Raw genomic sequence first — 21,097 nt, 5'->3', positions numbered from 1 at the left:
CACAGTTAAAAACATACATAAAATAATGTAATGTCTAAATCGTAGACTGTTTCAACTTTTATATATTAGATAAAGTAACTTTGATATCATAAACTGCTTCAGCTGTTTCCGGGCCTGACTCCGTATCTCCACTTCTTTTAAAAATATATATGAAATAAAGTATTTTTGAGATCATAAACTGCTTCAGCCATTTCCGGAACTTACTCCAGATTCCCCTCCCCACTGCTTAAAATATATTTTACTTTGTATTTTTTTAGAAGGTGGTAATGCCTGGTAGAAAATATATTACGCTTACTTGGCCTTTTGGCTAAGATCAAAGTGTAGTATCTGTTCTTCAGCTTACGAAACTTTTGCTCTTCCGATTGTCTGAGAGGGGATCTGCCACCGGGCTCTTGAGCCAGGTTCAAGGCATTTTTTCACGTCTGCAAGGACCAGACCCCCTCCTTTGGGGAGTCAGGACCTTCAGCATAGTCTAAGGTTTTAGTCTTAAGTTTTAGTTTTAAGTAGATTTAAGTTCTTCTTTTCTCCCTCTCTCTGGGAGGAATGTCTAATTCTCCCTCTTAATTAACTAGCGGCACTTTGACCCGCTAGTCTTTTGTCTTCCTTCGCTGCTCTCCCGTTGGATCGAGCAGACCGGGTCTCTTTGTCGCTTCCTGTTGGGGTTGTTTGTGGGAAGGGTTTTGGGGTTAATACCTTCGTTTTTGCCTTCTCTCTGGGCAAAGATGCCTTTCCCTCTCTCCTCTTAATTGCGACGCGGCACTCTGACCCGCTAGCCACCACTGCGTCTTTCTTCTCTGCTCTCCCCCCGCAAGGGGGGATCGAGCTGACTAACCCGACTTCCCCGCGAGGGGAGGTCAAACCTCTTTCTCTCTTCGCCCCTGGCCACCCCCTCCATCCCTTTGTCCCCCAGACTGTTTTATTTTTCCTCCCTCCCAGGTCTGGTCTGCGTCAGCGACCAACGCCCCCACGATGCCGAGCAGGCGGGGATCATCACCCCAAATGCAGAGCACCGTTCCCCCAACTAAATCCCCGGAAAAGGGAGTCAAATCCCGGCCCCGGGTCGATGGAGAGAACACTGCGGAACTTGGAAGCAGCAAGGTAGGGCCGCAGCCCGCGGCGACCTTGATGGAAACTGGAGGGGTAGGGCCGCAGCCCACGGCGACCCCCGGAAAGCTACCAGCATCCCCCAAAAAGGGACAAGCAGCTCCCCACAAGGGCAACCAGCCCAATGAAGGTGCCCCAAGAAAGCAAGGCGGGAGAAGTACAGAGGGACCAGGACAAGCAACCGCCCAGGTCCCGAAAGTTATGGTGGAGACACCAGAACAAGGCTCCCCCGCTCCCCAAAAGCGGGATCCCCCACCAACAAAAGGGGAAGAAAATGAAAACAGTTCCTGCAAGAAATCTGAACAGGAATTGTCGGACGAAACCATGGCCTCCCTACAATCCTTATTCGGGGAGGACACAACCAATCCGTTGACCCTCAACGCTCCCCAAGAGGGCAACGGAGAAAAGGAAGCGGCTAAGAAGGAAGCGGTGGAAAAAGCGGCTAAGGTCCAGGCAGGAAATACCAAGGCCCAGCCAGCAGAAACCCCCCAACCAGTAGCCACGACACATTCCGGAAAGGCCTCCCCAGGAGGGGAGGAACTGGCGGCCGAGACTAGCAAAACCCAGCCTCGGAAGAAAAAGAAGAGAGATTCGGGAAGTGACTCGGAAAGCCAGGAAAGCCAGCACGCAACGACATCTGCGGACTGGCCTAAACTGGCCGGAAAAGGTCACACTCCCATGCCAGCGACATCACCAGAAACCTCGCCGGCCCCCATGAAGCAGCCAACTCCAGCCACAGCTCCTCCAGCCCCAGAGACATCTAAAGCAGGAGGATCAGCATGGGGATCCAAAGAAGAGGCCAAGATGTCCCCCCAAGATTATCGAGAGCTCTTTCTGACCAAATATAGTCAGTATACAAAGGGCAACACCATCCAGCCCCTTCCAGGTCAAGTGGAAAGCCTGGAAAAGAGAGTGCTCTCGTTAATCACGTCCGACACCAAGGCAAGAGGTCTGACGGGAATCAACAAAGAGACAATGGTGAAGATCCTGATGGAGCAGAACATCCCTGCTAACTACATTTGCAGGAAGAGTTATGCAATGTGGGATGTCCTGCTCCCAACCCCGGAGGATGCCGTCAGACTCTCTAAGATGAACCATCAATCGAGAAACATCAAGCTCCACCCAGTTTACCTCAACAGGCGGAGGACAAATGTATCAGTGCTCAACGTCCCCTGCTATATGGATGCGAAACAGCTGGGAGCCATCCTCAGCCAGTACGGGGATGTGGAGGAGGTGACACCTTGCCGCGGTCAACGTAACATTATGACCGGGGATTACAAGGTGCAAATGGTGGTCGACAAGGTGGGGTTCTATGGCATCCCTGCTACAATTCAGTTCGGGGACTGGACCCTCTCCTTGATCGTAGAAGGAAGGAGGCCGCACTGCTGGCAATGCCAACAACAGGGCCATATGGCCAAGGATTGCCCCAAGAGAAATACCAACAAGGCTGCCACCAAGGTAGCGGGAACATCCAAGGCCACAGTCGCAACCGCCGCTCTTGTTCACGCCGAGAATCCCGCAGAAGCCAAACAGGGATGGGCGACAGTCACTAAAAAGGGAAAGGCCATCAAACAATCTTCCTCACAGACAGTGACCATAGCCCAGCCAGAAGACAAGCCGGAAGACAATACAAACATGGACACAGAGGTCCCCGCCTCCTCGAACAAAAGGAAACTGCAGGAGTCCGAAGAAGAGGTGGTGTCCGAGGAGGAGGGGGAACCCTTGCCGGCAAGACCAACATTAAGCGCCACAGAAATTAGGAGGGCAAGGAGGAAAAAGAGCAGAAAAATGAGAGCTGCCTCCCCAACCCCCGCAGAGAACATTCCCGATAAAGCAGAGGCTGAACAACCCATAACCCCATCGCCCCATCAGCCGAAGCCACAAGAATCCCCCTCACCCTCTCTCCCGGTCCCACCCAGAGAAGCTTCACGCCCCGTGTCTTGTGAAAGGCCTACCAGCGTACCAACAAAACAGGACACCCCCACCCATAATACCTCTTCCCCTCCTCAACAACAACAAGAGGACCCCTCCCCGACAACAACAACAACAACAACCAGAACACAAAGAACTAAAAAACTACCATTTCTACCGGGAGGTAGGATCTGCGAGACGGATCTTCTGCGGAATATACCAGAGCTCAAGGGAAAGCAGAAGGTCCGTTTCAACAAGCTCCTGAACTTTGACTCAGTGGGAAGTCACAAGGTCGCTGAGCCAGAACACTTCCCAGATGCCCCCATGCTGACAACCTTTGTCAGGGGGAATAAAGACGCTAGAACGGAGGGTCTATGGGCGATGCTGGAGGCAGCCAAGGAGGAAATACCAGGCCAACAGCTTATCGACATGGACCATCCGTCTCTCAAAAATATAAGCTACAGATGTGAAGGTCGCACACCCCTGTATGTCCATCCTTCCCTATACAGGGCATTAAAACTAACTTTTCCCCTGGACGTGGGAGGCGTTGCCAAGGATGGATTACCTTCTGCGGAGCTGCTGACCGGAAGCCTTGGGCAAGCCTGCTACGTCCTCACTGCCGAGGACTTCAGACCCGTCTGTGACACTGCCTAAGGTAAGTGAACATGGCTTTAAACTTGGCTACATTTAATGTGAGGGGCATCAGGTGTCGAAGCAAGGCCTCGCGCGTTGTGAGAGACCTGGTGTCCCTTAAGGTAGATATCGCCGCTATCCAGGAGACCCACTTTGTTTGTGACGAGGATTGTCAGGTGCTGGTAAACGATTACGATGTTTACTCAGCATATGGCAATACTTATAGTCGTGGAATCTCCTTGCTAGTGAAACGCACCCTGTCAGCGTCGGTGAATGTTGTTCACGCAGGCGAGGACGGGCGGGCGCTTGTTGTTGATGTTGCTGTTAATTGTAGTGTTTTTCGGATTGTTGCTGTTTATGCTCCCAATGCTGCTGTAGAGAGGGCAACCTTTTTTCGACGGTTGGAGGGCTTCTTAGTGGATCCGGAACGGTTAGTTTTAATGGGTGATTGGAATGCAATCCTTGATCCCAGTATAGATAAGGTCGGGGGAGCTAGTGGGTCGGCGTGGTGTGACAGCTCTCTGTCTGACCTGATGGCTTCGTGCGATCTCGTCGACAGATTTCGTCTTGATCATCCAGGGCGGGAGATGTGGACGTGGCATTCTGTAGTGCCTTCCCATCCGAGTACTTACTTGGATCGGATGTTAGTTAGAAGAGGCGACATAGACTTCCTATCTTGCCCCACGTTCCACTTATTAGGACACTCGGACCATAAACTTGTTATGGCCCGTTTGAACTTAAGTGCTAGGCCTAAACTGGCCGGATACTGGAAGTTCAACATCTCCTTGTTGGAGCTGGAGGACTACCGGTTGAAGGTCACTGAGCTAATTCAGAGGGCTTTAGTGGGGGCGGTTACAGGGAGTAAGTGGTGGGTTAGTCTTAAGGCTAAAATTAGGCGCTGCTCTGTCAAGTATAGCCAACGCCTCGCGTTAGATAAGACTGAGGCAAAGAGGCGCTTAGAGGATAAGCTGACCCGGGCGGTGGAAGGGGGGGGATCCCCTAGAGTTAGCACTAGCTAAACAAGATCTCAACCGCTTGGCTAGCGAGCGGTATGAAGGTCAAGTAGTTAGGGCTAGGTTAAACAAAGTTTCTAACGAGGCTGTGAATGTTGACGCCGTTGAGCGTAAGGCTGCTTTAAGGCGCGGTTCGGATGGGTACATTCGTAAAGTACATAACCTGGAAGGACACGCTTTAGTATCGACTCGGGAGATCTGCGAGGGGTTTCGGGAGCATCTATCGGTGCGCTTCACCCAACTACCCAGGCTCAGGGTTGATGAGTTTGGCAGCTATTTGGCTGACTCGCCCCGCCTCACGGCGGCTCGAGCGGCTAGCTGTGATGGTCTTATTACTGAACATGAGGTCATTACTGCGTTGAAGCAGGTCGGCTATAACAAATCTCCGGGGCTTGATGGTTTACCCTACGAGTTTTACTTGAGGCTGTCGCCCATGTTGGTCCCTCTTCTGAAGGATATGTTCAACCATTGGTTTGCCCAGGGCTCCATCCCTGGACAGGTGACCAAGGGTGTGATCACATTGCTGAGGAAAGGTCAACGGCATGGCGGGAGGGAAAACTTTGATGATTTTAGGCCCTTGACTCTGCTAAACACAGAGTTAAAGATTTTGGCAAAGATTCTTGCGAATCGCTTGCAGGTTGTCATCACTGATTTGATCGAACCAGACCAGACTTATGCTGTGAAGGGGAGATCAATTCAAGACAATTTGCATTTGATACGCTCGATCATAGAGGGGACAGAAGACGACGCCGAAGCCGCGCTGATCAGTTTAGATCAGTCCAAGGCATTCGATAGGGTCGACCATCGGTTCCTAGGATCTGTGTTAGAGGCCGCCGGATTTAATCCGGACTTCCGCAAGTGGATCTTTGTTCTGTATGACAGGCCAACGGTGGCGGTGCAGATCAACGGTAAGCTATCGGAGTCATTCGCTGTCTCTCGGTCGGTGCGACAGGGTTGTCCGCTGTCGCCTCTGCTGTATGTCCTGGCGTTGGAACCCCTCCTTCGCAATTTAAGGGACGAGGCGACTACACCAGTCCTGCGCGGAATAGCTCTCCCTGGAGGCACACGAGCCAGGGTTTCCGCGTTCGCCGATGACGTCACCGTGTTCGTGTCTTGCCTCACGGACATTCAAGCGGTGGTCGAGGCGCTCGCTCGATACGAAGAAGTAACAGGGGCCATCTTCAACCGTAGCAAGTCTGCTGGCCTGCGGTTGGGGGCCTGGACCGGGGTAAACTCGCTTCCAGGTATTTTCAGCTGGACCGATGGACCGGTCTGTATTCTCGGTGTCTGGTTTGGACCGGGACTTCAGCTGGAAAAGAATTGGTCGGAAGTACAGTCTAAGGTCAAATCGTCAGTCAAGACTTGGATTGGAAGGAAATTGTCCTTGAAGGGTCGGGCGGAGGCGTGTGCTACTTACGTCTTTCCGCTCATCCTTTACCGTTTGTCTGTACTTCCTCTCCCTGCAGAACGCCTAACCCGCTTACAAGGGCGCCTCGATTCACTTTTGTGGAACGAGGGTAAGCACTATGTCTGCAGAGAGGTCTGTGTTCAAAGTCCGAGCGAGGGAGGCCTGGGTCAGCCCAGTCTCTTGTGTCATAGAAACGCTGAGAGATTGGCTTTCCTGGGTCGTTCGCTTGAAGGAGACGCTCCTTGGGTCCCTGTGGTTGAGAACTCGTTTCCCAATCTCAAACCCAACCCTTCGGTAGAAGGTCGTCGTAGACCGAAGGGGGAGTCCAAGTTCTTCTCCGAATGCCGGACCGCTCTTAGAGCTTTGCCGGGGACCAGTGTCCTCGATCAGCCAAGGAAGGAACTGTATCGGGTTTTAGTGGAGGGGACCACGAAGGATCCACTTTGTAGGCGGATGGGATGGTCGATGAAGGTTGTCCGTTCTCAATGGTATTGGGCACTGGGACGGGAGATTCTGAATAACTCGGAATTCTCCCTGACTTGGCGACTGGTCCGAAATGCGCTGCCCCTCTTCGACGAACTTTTCCGGTATAAAGAACATACCAGGCGCTTCTGTCCGTGCTGTGACGAACGTGAGCCCGAAACAATCGAGCACGCGTTTTTTAGGTGCAGCCGGATACAGCCCCTTTTAAAGTACGTCGAGGGGGTAACAGCTCGCATCGATGCTGAGTGTCCGCTCGATCTCGACGTAGGAACTTTTGTGTACAACATGGAGCCGCCGTTCCCCAGGGAGGAAAGTTTGGTTTTCCTGGCGATCCTAGCAGTAGCGCGCATGGTCATTTGGATCACGCGCCTCAAGTTGGTCCGCGAAGGGACATCTGTTCCGGATCGGGATCTGATCGTTTACTTTAAACATTTGCTTAAAGTAAAGATCAGATGCGATTGGAAGAGGTTGCCCAGAGTGGATTTTGACAAGAGGTGGGTGCACAGCACTAGTTTATGCATCCGTCGAGGAGCCAAGTTTCAATTCGTGTTCCCTCCTTAGGCATGGCACGGGCGGTGCTGGGTCCTTCGGAACCCATCCCGCCTAGGTTAGCATAGTTCAGTAAAGTGACTCTTGACTGGTGGTACGAATGAGATCCTGTCCCTGATTTTATTTCTTTGGTATTAGAGAACCTCTGAGTCTGCCCAACCCCTCTGCTCCTCATATTTATTTGTCTGATGCCCCCGGTCACCCCCCTACTCAGAGGTCACCTTCCTACCCCCTCCATCCGTTGCTTTATTTTCTCCCACCTCTATTAAGGTCATCTCCCCAAACCCATTAGGGATGCCCTGCTTGTTTTCGGTTCCCCGGAAAACAGTGGGAAATCTAACCACATAGAATAGTACAGGGGGGTCTTACTAACAACACATTAGTAGTTTTTTCCCTTATTTTTTTGGAAATGAACATTTTTATTAGTATAGTCCCACTCCACGAACATTTTATTCCAAATTAATTCAAAAAACTCTTTCTAATGAAATCGAACTTTATTTTCTCACACATGCATATACACAAAAAAAAAAAAAAAAAAAATGCACACACAACACACAGATAAGTTTTTACAAATTGTACATAAGTTATTTTTTACACTAAACGCTGGGGTATTAGTTAGATTAAGAACCACAGAGTGATTGAGGTATTTTGGTAAATGTTGCCAGTCAAGAGTAAGACTTCAAAGTCTCATCTGTTAGATAGTCAAAAAGACCCTGTACCCTCCCCCTCCCAATTTCTTATAGGGCCTTGTGCCTAATTTTGTTGTTTGATTCTTTTGTTTGTATAATTTTACATTGTATTTTCATTTTTTGACAACAATAAAATAAATAAATAAGATCAAAGTGTAGTATCTGTTCTGACGCAGCATTTCAGCAAAATTATCTACTGCCCCCCCCCTCCATAAACAGAAAAAGCGGTGGTAATGCTTAGGAGCATGAACAGGCACTAATTCACCACACCCCCACCTCACCTAAAAAAAGAAGGTTTGGTAATCCCTGGCAACCTCCAGAGTACTTTTTAAAGCAACATAATCGTGTTTGTCCCCCCCCCTATCATCAACACATGACGTCACTTCTGGAAAATGACTCAGCAGTTTTTCGAAATACATGATTTCATTATAAATTGTTTGTATTTTTTAAATATGTGTACTACACTGTAGAAGCACCTTATTTAAAATTCCTGCTACTCAAAAAATAAATATTTCAAAGTGCAGTTAGTGATTAGGGAACACTTGCTTTACAATAAACTAATCTAGGAATTGGATTGAGAAAACTAATATTAAACAAAAATAGATGATAGTACATGTCAGTTTCTTATTTAATAAATTGTTAGGCTAAAGTACAGAATAGTTTAAATAATACGTTCCCCTCCCCATATTAAGAATGGCTTTCTAAATAGCGTTATTATTTCAGCACTGTTCGTATTCCGTGTGTCACCCCCTCCTCTGTCTTAAAATAATGTATGAAATTAAGTAAATCTGATTGTAAAAAATATCTATAGGTTTATGTTCATATTTACAAATTTCAAACAGCGAGTAAAATATACGATTTCGTTTTTTTTGTTGTTTTTTTTATACAAAAACATTAAAAAAAAATGAGTTAGTGTCATCAGTTAGAATTGAAATTACAAAGAACCGAGCGTTCCAGACTGAGAAAAAAAAAAACAAATGTACGCACACACGCACAAAAAATAGTGTCAGCTAATACTTAATAAATATTTTACATATAAATTTGCCGATGTCTGTATGTGATTTACATGCATGCAAGCAAAGATATTATTCAGTGCATGAATATTATTTCTTAAGAATTTCAGTGCTATGTGACCAGTAGTTTAATAGTTTACTTGTTAGATATTTACATACACACATATGTCTACTGTTTTATTTATATAGAAGAAGATAAACACACTTTGTTTCTCAGGAATACTACTTATTCACTGCAAAGTTTACATGTGCTTTTTGGATTTATTCTGTTAGGAATGAAAGAAACGGCGAAAAATAAATATTATGACAGATTTTGCAAAGATTAAATTACTAAAAGAAATTACCAACAAGAAAACGATAATCCACCAAAGCACATAAGTCACATATTTAGTATCAATTATTATCTTACAGTTCGGTACCGTACGAAAGAACTAAGAGGTTATAATGCATTACGGGGGGTGCGGGTTCCATGTCTCCGCTATAAAAAACACAACGCTTCTTGTTGTTTGATTCTGATAAAAGCATTAAAATACATTGCGCTGTAGGGTTACTCGCTGCGTTTTGGAGGATGCACTGCTTTTTTAATAACATTTTTCAACTTATTTTTGTTGGCTTATTATACCATCAAGTATTACCTAAGTACTTGGTCAACAAGACCATCAGGATTTATCATCACAAAAGATGATAAATACAACACAAAAAATTTTACACTTCACAAAATACGAAATTGTATTTTTCTTTAATTGCAGCACGGTAATTCTTTCTTGGCATGCCAGCACGCCACGCGCCAAATTTCATTCCGTCATAAAAACAACTTTCTACAGAAAAAAAACAACTTATTTTTACATTTTTATCTCGCGAATAAACATAAAATTATATATTAAAAACCGCGATTATTATTTTTTAAATCCAATAACGGAGTTGAAGTCAATGTTTTCGATTGTAAAACAAAACTAATTTTTTGATAAATTTCTGTGTGGCGTACACTAGGAGTGTCAGAAGTCGCCAATATAAAAGGAGTGCTTAATAGACTTGCTATCCGTCGAAGCTTATAACAATATGAATAATGTAATTTAACCCCTAATTTTTTGTTTCAATAATAGGAGCCAAGACCAAACTTTAAAATAATAAAAGGTTTTATCGAAAAATATACAATATTTTTTTTAAATCGGTGATCTTTAAAAAGATTTCACAAAATTCGTCGAATTTTAACTAAATTTTAAATCTAAATGTAATAAATATATATAAATTCAAAAAATCACTTACCTATATAAAATACTAATAAATGGATACTTCCATTCTTCATTTATGAGAATTTGTCCATATTTATATTTTATGTATTCCATGTATTTTTTTTAATAAAATAATTTTTTTAATCAACCATGTGAAAAGACCGTCATTACGTAAGCATTAACCGGTGTTGGCCAGCCGGTTTTTTCTTGCCTTTCTTCCTGTTTTGAAATACGGATGGATAAAAGGGCTTATAAAACGTAAAATCAACACATACGCGTGAGCCGTTAAGCCTTGTGCGTGGAAAAACATGTGTCACCGTAGGTAAAAATGATCACATTTTACTTATCAGTTTTTGCCTTAAAAAACACTCGACGAATTTTCGATTTTTTTCTTCTCTCAAAGAAATACATGAGTTTTTGATTTAATATATTTTATTTCTTCTTTATTGAGTGAATTTTTTAAAATATCTCAAAAAACATTGAATGAAATAGAAAAAAATGTTGTAATTGTACAGAATTTTCTGGACAATATAACAAGATTATAAGGTTTCACTTTAAAAAACAAAAAATTCAACGTGGTTTAAAAAAAAAGGTTTTTAACTTTGGACTTTACAGGTAAATTTGCAAATAACTATTCTTTTTTGTTTTAAATTAGCTTATTTTATTTAATTTGTGATAAATTAGCTTATTTTATTTAATTTGTGATATATAAATTCGAGGTATAAATTAGCTTATTTATTCAATTTGTGATATATAAATTCGAGGTGAGAAAATTAATTATTTTCATTTGAATAGAAATGGGGGGGGGTGAATTAAAAATAAACGCTTGTCTAGAATATTATATTCCGTTTATTGGAAAGAGCATAAAATTTCACATTGAACCTGAAAATATCGTAAAAATTGACCGATTAGAAAAATTTTGATAGATTTTTTAAATTGAAAAATTGAAAAAAATTAACTCGAAAAATTCAATTGATTTCATTACATAAAAAGAAATGGCTGCATGAACGCGCGCAGACACTTTGTAAACACTGATTTTTTTAAAAATAATACTTCTATTATTTTTTAAACAACTTCAATAATTTATTTTGGAAGTATATTCCATAAAGAAAATAAACAACCCTCTTTAAAAAGAGAAATTACGAGTTTTTTTTATATTTTATTTGCAGTTTTGTGTTAGGGGTGTCAAAAATCCCACCAAAATTCTAACACACCAAGAGTAGTACCACTGAATTATTTTTTTCTAAAGAATAAAATTGAATAAAGTTTATTTTTACAAGAATGTTTAGACGTTTACCTAGCGAATAAACATAAAAATATACATGAAAAAAAAAACACGTTTATTATTTAAAAAATTCTTTTAGATGTGTCTTTTCGGGACCTGTAATAGTAAGTTACACGGTTGTGTAAATTCACAGAAAGGGCTAAGGAAACCATCTAAGATAAAAATAAATTCATAAATTCAGGAAACGACAGGAAAAAATAATTCAGTGGCACATCAAATACAATTTTATCAAAAAAAGTCAGTTTCGTTTAAGAAAAAAAAAAAATCATACCCGGTGCGGGTGCGGTGCGGTGCACGCCGGTGCAGTGCATAATTTGATAGGCGGAGTTGTACAACCGTCACCCCCATGCGTAATTTCTATACTGATAAGATTTTTGAAACTTTTTCAATGGATTATTATTGATTGGACACTAATTAACCAGATTATGAAAAAAAAATTGAAAAAAAATCACTTCGACATTTGAAAGCAGTGCTCAATTTTTAATTACAACGTTCTGGTAGAAACTGACCTTACGAATGCGTGAAAAAAATAAAAAACATGCGGCATTAAATAAAAACACTAAAAACATATCCAGTTAGTTAGAAAAGTAACTTATATTGCCTTTGATAACATTTATTTGTTATATATTTGTTTTTTTGACACCTTTTTCGAATCTATGTGTACAATACAAACCCCAAAAACTAAATAAGTTAAAAAAAAAAAAAATCGAAACTATTTTCATAAAAAACAATAAAAAAGTCATGTTCATTCTATTTTTTATTTTTTCTTAGAACGAACATGACTTTTTTATAGTTTTTTTTATTTGTTTTTTTTTTAATTTTATTTTTATTGTTTTTTTATTTGTTTTTTTTTATTTGTTTTTTTTATTGTTTTTTTAACAAAAATATTTCTGACTTGTTTTGATTACCCGCGTTTTTATTGGTTACAAAATGGGTGCATAATTTGGATTTTTTTAAAATGATAAACGCCGTTTTTCATATATATTTGTATGCTTATTCACTAGGTAAATGTCTAAACGTTCTTTTAAAAATAAAATTTATTCAATTTTATTCTTTAGAAAAAAATAATTCAATGCTGCTAGTGCTACTGCTACGCCACACAGAAATTTATCAAAAAAAAGTTTTGTTTTACAATCGAAAACATTAACTACAACTCCGTTGTTGGATTTTAAAAATAATAATCGTGGTTTTTAATATATAATTTTATGTTTATTCGCGAGATAAAAATGTAAAAATAAGTTGTTTTTTTTATGTAGAAAGTTTTTTTTTTATGGAATAAAATTTGGCGCGTGGCGTACTTTTTGGCGAGCTGCCTTGCTGGCGTGCTGGTGGACTGGTGGACTGGACTACTGCTGGCGTGCAAAAAAAGAATTACCCATTGCAGCACGACGACTACGACCACGACGACTTCAACACGTAATCAAACTTACACTTTAACACGTGACTAAATTGAAAAGGCTCTTTGCATTCTGGAAGGGCGCAAAAAATACAAATTGACTCAGTCTAGAAGGATTTCTCCGCCACTGATCGAGGTCAGGAAAAGTGAGATGCACTACATTGTGATTTCGGCCTCCCTAACATATTTCTTTTCTTAAAATTCTGTTTATTTTTCGGCAAAAAAACATATTACAAAATTCGGTGATTTCAACATAAACGAATTCGTTACATTTCTACAGAGAACGGTCCCATGTTTCCATAAAAAAATACAATAACGGTTATTGTTTTTCGAACCTTACTACTATTAATTTTTTATGGGTGAACTCCTTTTTTACATAAAACATTTTTCCACTTTGGTCAATATGACTATTAGGATTTATCATCACAAAAAAAAAATAAATCAATAAAAACAAAACACAACAAAAAATATATACAATTTACACAAACTACGAAAGTGTATTTATTTTAATTTTACGATGAGGACAACAACGACTTCAAAACATAATCGAACTTACACTTTAACACGTGACTAAATTGAAAAGGTTAACTCCAGATTAGTCGTGTTTTCTTTGAATTATTATGCCAAAATAGAAAATATGCTTAGAACATTAAATAATTAACAAACTACGAAACTGTATTTTTTTTTAATTATTATTTTATCATGACGCCGCCGACCGCAACGGCAATGACAAAATATATTACAAATTACAGTTTGACTCTATAATACGTTAGCTCTCGTTTAGTTGCGTTGCACGCTGGATAGGAAAAAAATATAAATTGCCTCAGTCTGGAAGGATTTCTTCCTACACTGATCGAGGTCGGAAAACGTGAGGTGCAGTATCAGAACAGACACTACACTGTGATCTCGGCTTTCTCAACAGATTTCTTTTCTTAACATTCTTTTATTTTTCGATTTTTAGAAAAAATCATATTAACAAAAACGTAATTACTTGGAAGATATACACTTTAATATATAAATATATATGAAATGCGTCCATACATTGCCACAATACATTCATTTTAGCCACGGGTGCCGGTGCCTAACATTATTATGGGCGGGCAGTGGATCCAACTAACAACCGTACTTAATTATTATTATTTTTATTATTTTTGACAGGAGAGGTGGGAGACATACTTCCATCGGGCAACGCCGGTACACGTGTCCTGCTAGTTTGTAATAAAATGTTTTCCAAAAATAAATTTTATAAATGATCAAGTAACATTATAAATGCATCATAGTAATATCTTTTAAAAAAATATTGTAAAAATGGATAGATGTAACTATCTATTAGTCATTTTGAAATAAAACACTGAAAATAATCATGGAAAAGATATAACAAACCCCATTGCATTATATGTATAAATACGAATGCGGTGAGTAAATTTCAGTTTTAAGCATAATAAATCAATCGATAGAGGCTAACAAAAATATTTCGAAAGAGGGAGAATAACTACTGTATAAAATAAGCGCGAGGAAAATTCAAACTAAATAGAATGAGAGTGGGTGGGAGTAATAAATTGAAACTTAGAAATGGCTGACGTCGGGTTAGTAAATTGCAAGTTATGGTTTGCAAGAATATTTCAAATGAATTTTTAAAAACGTAGCTTTATCCACAAACCAACGTATTTTAGTATTATTTTGGATAGGAAAGAAAGTCTTACGGTAAGCACAGTTGATTAACTCAACCTTTGCATAATAATAGATAAACATCTAAGCAATAAGCTCTTTTCGCTTGGAAACGCTTTAATTAGGTATTGGTGGATGGAACGGGGTTGTAACTCTCATAACAATTGATCAACACCTGAGATTATTTTCACGTGTCTTCTGTAAAGGATACATGTCAGAAATGCTGGGAAAGGCAACATTTGAAACAATCATTTTGTTTATCATTCTCGTGTGATCATCTTCTAAAGTTTGACTTCAGTCGCTTTAATACTCTGAAAAGTTGGTAGATGGTTGTGGCGAATTTGACTTTCTTTTACAAATATGTGTGAAGCCTGGCATTAAAGAAAGTGTTGAATATTCAACTACCTAACACTATCAAAGACAAAGACTGTGGTTATTTTAATAGGCTTCTATATTTTCTTGTGAAATGAATTGAATCAGCTATTTTTCTACTTCTAAAAAATTCAAAATATATTTTACCAGGAAACAATTGTTGTGAAAAACTCTCAAAATACGTTTTCATTACACAAACCGTATGCACTCAATATTTTCATTTGCACAATTCAGGCGTCAGTTGCATAACAAATTTTATATCAGGATATTTAAATACAAACATCCACACAAACCGTTCACTTAACTTATTTTCAAAGCATATGAAAAAGATTCATGTTTTAAAAGTTGATGTTTTTTTTAACTAAATAAGTTTTTTCTATAATCACAAATGCATGATCGGTTATGTCAGTATGAAACAATCGGATAACTTCCATCATGTAGTATCCTGTTTCTTTTGTTCTTGTAATATTAAGCACCATTTCTTTTGTTCTTGTAATATTAAGCACCATTTCTTTTGTTCTTGTAATATTAATCACCATTTCTCTTTTACAGGAAAGAAGTACATAACTGGATCTAATCGAAAAAAAAACAAAAAAAACCTGGACTCGATTCTCAGCGACACTCTCCGCTCTAACCAGATTCCATCCGGTTCTCGAGAACTCAACGGCTCGACTCTCTCAAACATCTTAACTCCCGGCCTTATATTATATCATTTATGCAAATTAATGCACAATCGAACCTGCTGATTCGTCGCCTTCTCGTCTCCAATCGCTCGGGTTTCGAGTTCGCACATGCAGCCCACCTCCGTGACTGCAGTCACACTCAATTTTCACTACACCCCCCCCCCCCCGATCTCATGATCATAAACTGGGTAGAGAAGTAGTATCCAGTCTTTTCTAGACACAGCTAGCGCTCAACACTCCGCTAGACACAGCTAGCCCTCAACACCCCGCTAGACACAGCTAGTGCTCAACACTCCGCTAGACACAAATTAATTTTTAAATTTCTCATTTAAAAACGACTTTGCATACAAGTCGACTAAATCGCATTGTAATTCTTTTTAACAGAGAATACATCTTCTTCAAAAACAAAATCGACTTGAATTGTATTCTCACCAAAATAATTATCGTTCAAAAAGGATACCTTTTTTCTCCTTTTCAGCACAACACGATTTCATGTTAATTCCGTATTTAAAAATAACTTTTAAATACTGTGAAAAAAAGGATTAATTATTGCTCGAGAAGAGAAGGATCGGCGTGCACTTACCTTGAAGGCTAACCAAGAAGAATTGTTGTTGTTATTCACCCTTGTCTTCTCTCTCTTATATAATGGAAGGATCAGATGATTAACTATCACGTGATCCGGAGCACAAAATAAAACCTTAAAAGGGTGAATGACAACAACAATTCTTCTTGGTTAGTATTCAAGGTAAGTGCACGCCGATCCTTCTCTTCTCGAGCAATCATTAATCCTTTTTTTCACACGATCCCCAAGAAAGAAAAAAAAAAGGATTAACTATCACGTGATCCGGAGCACAAATTGATTCAGTTGCCGGCGATTGAAAGTAAATCTTTTCCACTTTCGTCTGGCGAAGATACTACAAGACGGTTACGTCGCGGAAGGGGGCAATTCTTTCGCAACCTAAGGTAAGTGCATTGCTCCCTTCTTGATCTGAGCGGTCATTGATTCTTTGTTGGAAATTAATTTTTTCACAATACATACAAGTCGTCCGAATCACATTTTAAGTTCTTTTAACAGCGACGACTTTTTCAAACAATAAAATCCGACTCGAGTTGTACTTTTATAAAATAAGTTTCGTTTAAAAACGACTTTTTCTTTTCAACACAACAGGATTTCATTTTAAATTCCTCGTTGTAAAACGAATCCAATGAATACAAGTCATTCGAATCGCATTTCAAGTTCTTTTAACAACGATGACTTTTTTCAAACACAATAAAATCCGACTCGAATTTCACTCGAGTAAAATATTTTTCGTTTAAAAACGATAACTTTGTTCTTTTCAACACAACAGGATTTCCCTCTAAATTCCTCGTTCAAAAACGACGACTTTAATACACACAGGTGGTTCGAATCGAATCTTTACGTTCTGTTAACAGCGACAACTTTTTTTTTTTTAACAAATATAAGCGAATTTCATTCCAAATCCCACATTTAAAAACGACGACTTTTATACAAACAAGTAGACCGAACTGCATTCTAACACGTTCATTTGACGACGATAGTTAAAGAAATACAACGAATCCTACTGGGATTAACAAACAAAAAGACAAAAAATCTGACTCACTTCATATCTTCAACCTTCGCAGTTTGGCACGACTCATTCAATTCTCTCTTTTACAACGTTTTTCAATTTTCAACGCGACTTTTAATTTTTCAGGTTCGACGCGAATCATTTAAAATTTCCTATTTCAAGCCGAAATAGCTTCTAATCGATGAAAAAAAATCTGGACTCGATTCTCGGCGACACTCTCCGCTCTAACCAGGTTCTTTCCGGTTCTCGAGAACTCAACTGCTCGACTCTCTCAAACATCTTAACTCCCGGCCTTATATTATCTCATTTATGCAAATTAATGCGCAATCGAACCTTCTGATTCGTCGTCTTCTCGTCCACCATCGCTCGGGTTTCGAGTTCGCACATGCAGCCCACCTCCGTGACTGCAGTCACACTCAATTTTCACTACACTGCAAACAGTAAATCTCTCACAATTCTATTACACTTGGCATTCGTTACAAAATTTATATCCATTTAGATGTACGATTATCTCTTGGACCGCAACAACTATAACTATTTATCCTACTTTGCTTTCATTCGAAAACTTATTTGAAAAAAGAAGGAGGAGGATAGAAAGAGAGAAAGAGAGAGAGAGAAGAGTGGTGAGAGAGAGGACGTTGCATAAACAAGACTCTGCTAGCATCATCAAGCAGCTGGAAATTGCTGTGAAAGGAGGCCATTAATTGAGTTGCTTATAATGGTGTGTCGTTTTGCGGAAAGAGATTATCTGAGTTTACGCGGATGTGGGGTGTGCACATACGATTTTGGTGCACCCATGTACCATCGGGAAAACAATAAAGTGCATTGCGACAAGAACACTGTGCATAATCTTGGAGGCAGTGTACTGATACAACACACACAACGTTACGCCAAGACGGCTACGACTGTAACAGCGAACATAATTTGAACCTATAGGATTCATGTCAAGGGTATCGATGGAGTGGCAATGCTCGACAATGCAGTTGCTAGTCCATACAAGGAGGGAGATGGTGTTTGGGTGAAGAATCTACAGGAAAGATGTGCGATGCACTTCAGCGCGGGTACAGTAACGAAAATCAATAGCCATCACTCAGTCTCACTTAATGGAACACCACAGCACATAAAAGATAAGTGTCCAATGTGCCGAAATGATTGCTCAATCCATGACGACATTACCTCCTCAGATGACGAAGCTATACTGCTATATGAATGTTCACATAAATAAAGCCCCTCAGAGAGTGATGCGCCCAAGGATTTCAAGGATGCAACAGACGAAAGCGCCATTGAAGAAGTATCTGAACCTGTATCATTAAGGCAAAGTACCAGGAAAAAGCGGCCTGCCCAATACTGCCATTTGTGTGATCTCGAAATCAGGGAGAAGTGTGACGAGCATGCGCGGAAACACTCAAGAGCAGTGTGTCAGTGTTATAGTCGAACCTACCTACGTCGAAAATGAGTTTGTACAAGGGCTATAAAAAGTCGACACTAGAGGCATTTAGTGACTGAAGGCCAAGATTGCTCTGGTACCATGTCGTTTTAACGGAGTTGTTCAGGGTCGTGTCGTTTTGATGGAGTTGTTTGGGACCGTGTTGGATCGTTTTGACGGAGTTGTTCAGAATCGTGTCAGTGTCATATCGCTGTAGTTATTCAGGATAGTGTCAGGTCGTGTCAATCGAATTGTTCGCGACTGTACCAGATCGTGTGGACGGAATTGTTTGGGACCGTGCCGGATCGTACCGATGGAAGTTTTTGAAACTGTGTCGGGTCGTATTGACGGTATTTTCCGTGTTGAGTCGTGTAGACGAAAGCGTTCAGTTTACGTTTATTGTCCGCTTGACTTGAAGATTGTTGCAGTTGTACTGCTGCGTGTGATAACATTTTTTTTATTCGTAATTCTTCCCTCGTAAATCCACACATTACACCAATCCCATAAAATTTTATGGAAGACAATCTCATCGTGGGTAATTTCCTATGCAGGACTATCACTAATTTACAGAGAATCTGTAATTTCATTGATGCTGGTAGTGGTTGCTTTACATTTTCAAAATATTTTATAATTTCCCGATATACCTATACAAATTTCTACAAGCGCTGTCTCGGTTATGAATCTCAGCCACTGATAAAACTATTCAAACGAGAAAAATCAAACCATTGATAGTTGTCTTTCTTGATGCATATTAACGCCCGTCCATAATACAAAAAAGAAAACTTGGATTCTGAAGTTGATATACATACATATATATATATATATATATATATATATATATATATATATATATATATATATATATATATATATATATACATATATATATATATTTTACATTTTCACCCAAACAAGGCAAATTGCCACTTTAGTGTAGGGGGCTACTATCAGGGGCAACAACTACCGGGGTACTATGTAGGGATTTGGGCAGCAAGACGTCGGTTAACGTTACCCTTGAACTTCTGCACGTCAGTACTGTTGGGGAAGCAGGGACCTGGAATGGAATTCCAAGGTCTGGCGGTTCTGGGGAAGAAACTATTGGAGTAAAAAGATCTTTTACATCTAGGGATATCTACAGTGTGGGGATGGGATTTAGCAGCCTGTCGGGTTTGTCGAGGGTGCTCACGTCGTAGGGGCACAAGTGCTTGAAGTTCATCAGAGCATTCACCACTAAAATACTTGTAGAACAGGCAGAGGGATGCAACATTTCGTCGATGGGACAGAGGCTGAAGCTTAGACGCCAGTTCAGGGCCTATCAGGTTTGTGACTCTCTTTTGAACCCTGTCAAGGAGCGAGAGACTAGTTGCAGATGCACCAGCCCAAATGTGACAGCAATACTCCATACATAGGCGAATGGTGGCCTTATAGATGTACACGATACTTTCGGGTGTTAGTAGTTGTCTAGCACGGTAGAGAGAGCCCACCTTTCTTGCAGCGGCCCTGGCAATGCTTTCAATGTAATTGTTCCAACTCATGTTTCCTGTGAACGTTAGGCCAAGGAGTTTGAAAGATGTACTCTCAGATAAAGAGTCGTTGGCCATTGCTATAGGTGGTAGAGAGGGTTTCTTGTAATTATTGAATGAAACTTGTTTAGTCTTGGCGGTATTGGACGTGACCATCCATTTTTGTCCCCATTCCACTACAGATTGGAGGTCTTCCTCTAGTATTTCATTCGTTTTCCTGCTGTGCCTGTTATAGAGTGTAGTGTCATCAGCATATATACCCATCTCAGAGGCAATTTTGTCGGGGAGGTTATTTATGAATATCAGGAACAATAGAGGTCCAAGGATAGACCCCTGGGACACTCCCGCATTTATATCATATTGTTTAGATGTACGACCGTCGAGGACAACCTGGATTTTTCTCTTATCTAAGAAGGATTTAATTATGTTAAGTATTCTACCAGTGATACCGTATGATCTAATTTTCCTGAGGAGACCCTCATGCCATATCCTGTCAAAAGCCTTAGATATATCTAGAGCTACCGCTCTGCCCTCCCCCGCTTTGTCCAGTGAATGGTATATACGTTCAGAGATTACAGTTAGGATGTCTGCTATAGAACGGGCTTATCTAAATCCATATTGTTGGTCAGTCAGAAGTTTAGCATCTGTAAGGTGATGGACTAGAGCATGGTTAATTATGGTCTCAAATATTTTGGCAAAACGTGGGAGGAGGCTAATGGGTCGATAATTTGATGGGTCAGTCCTTTAGCCAGAATTCTTGAATACTGGTACCACAGAAGCAGTTTTCCAACAGCCCGGAAAGCAAGCTTCATTAAGGCATTTGTTGTGGAGTTTTGAGAGAACTGGAGCTACTTCGACTGAGCATTTTTTTAATAGCACAGCTGGAATGAGATCGGGTCCACATGCTTTTGAAGTGTCAAGGTTTTTTATGATAGCATGCACCTGAGCAGGGGTGATTTTCAGATCGTCTAGCGTGGCGTCTGTCCGCATAGGAAAGTCAGGTAGGGGGTGGTTGGAAGGGTCCAGTGTAGAGTTTGAGGGAAACTGACTGGCAAGCATGTTAGCCTTCTGGTTGCTGAGGAGACAACCGCGTGATTGTTGGTTAGTGGGGGAATTGTTG

General features: G+C 40.7%; 1 pseudogene; it reads left to right on the top strand.

Annotated features, from left to right (window-relative positions):
- The first annotated feature begins 286 nt into the window (after nt 1-286).
- LOC145252976 (U2 spliceosomal RNA) lies at nt 287-512 on the top strand (annotated as a pseudogene).
- Nucleotides 513-21,097: the final 20,585 nt, after the last annotated feature.

This window comes from Euprymna scolopes, chromosome 29, assembly GCF_053919585.1.
Source record: "Euprymna scolopes isolate OS-2025 chromosome 29, ASM5391958v1, whole genome shotgun sequence".
Taxonomy (NCBI): Eukaryota; Metazoa; Mollusca; class Cephalopoda; order Sepiida; family Sepiolidae; genus Euprymna; species Euprymna scolopes.
The sequence above is the reverse complement of the archived record's forward strand: the minus strand, read 5'-3'. Positions and strand labels throughout refer to the sequence as shown.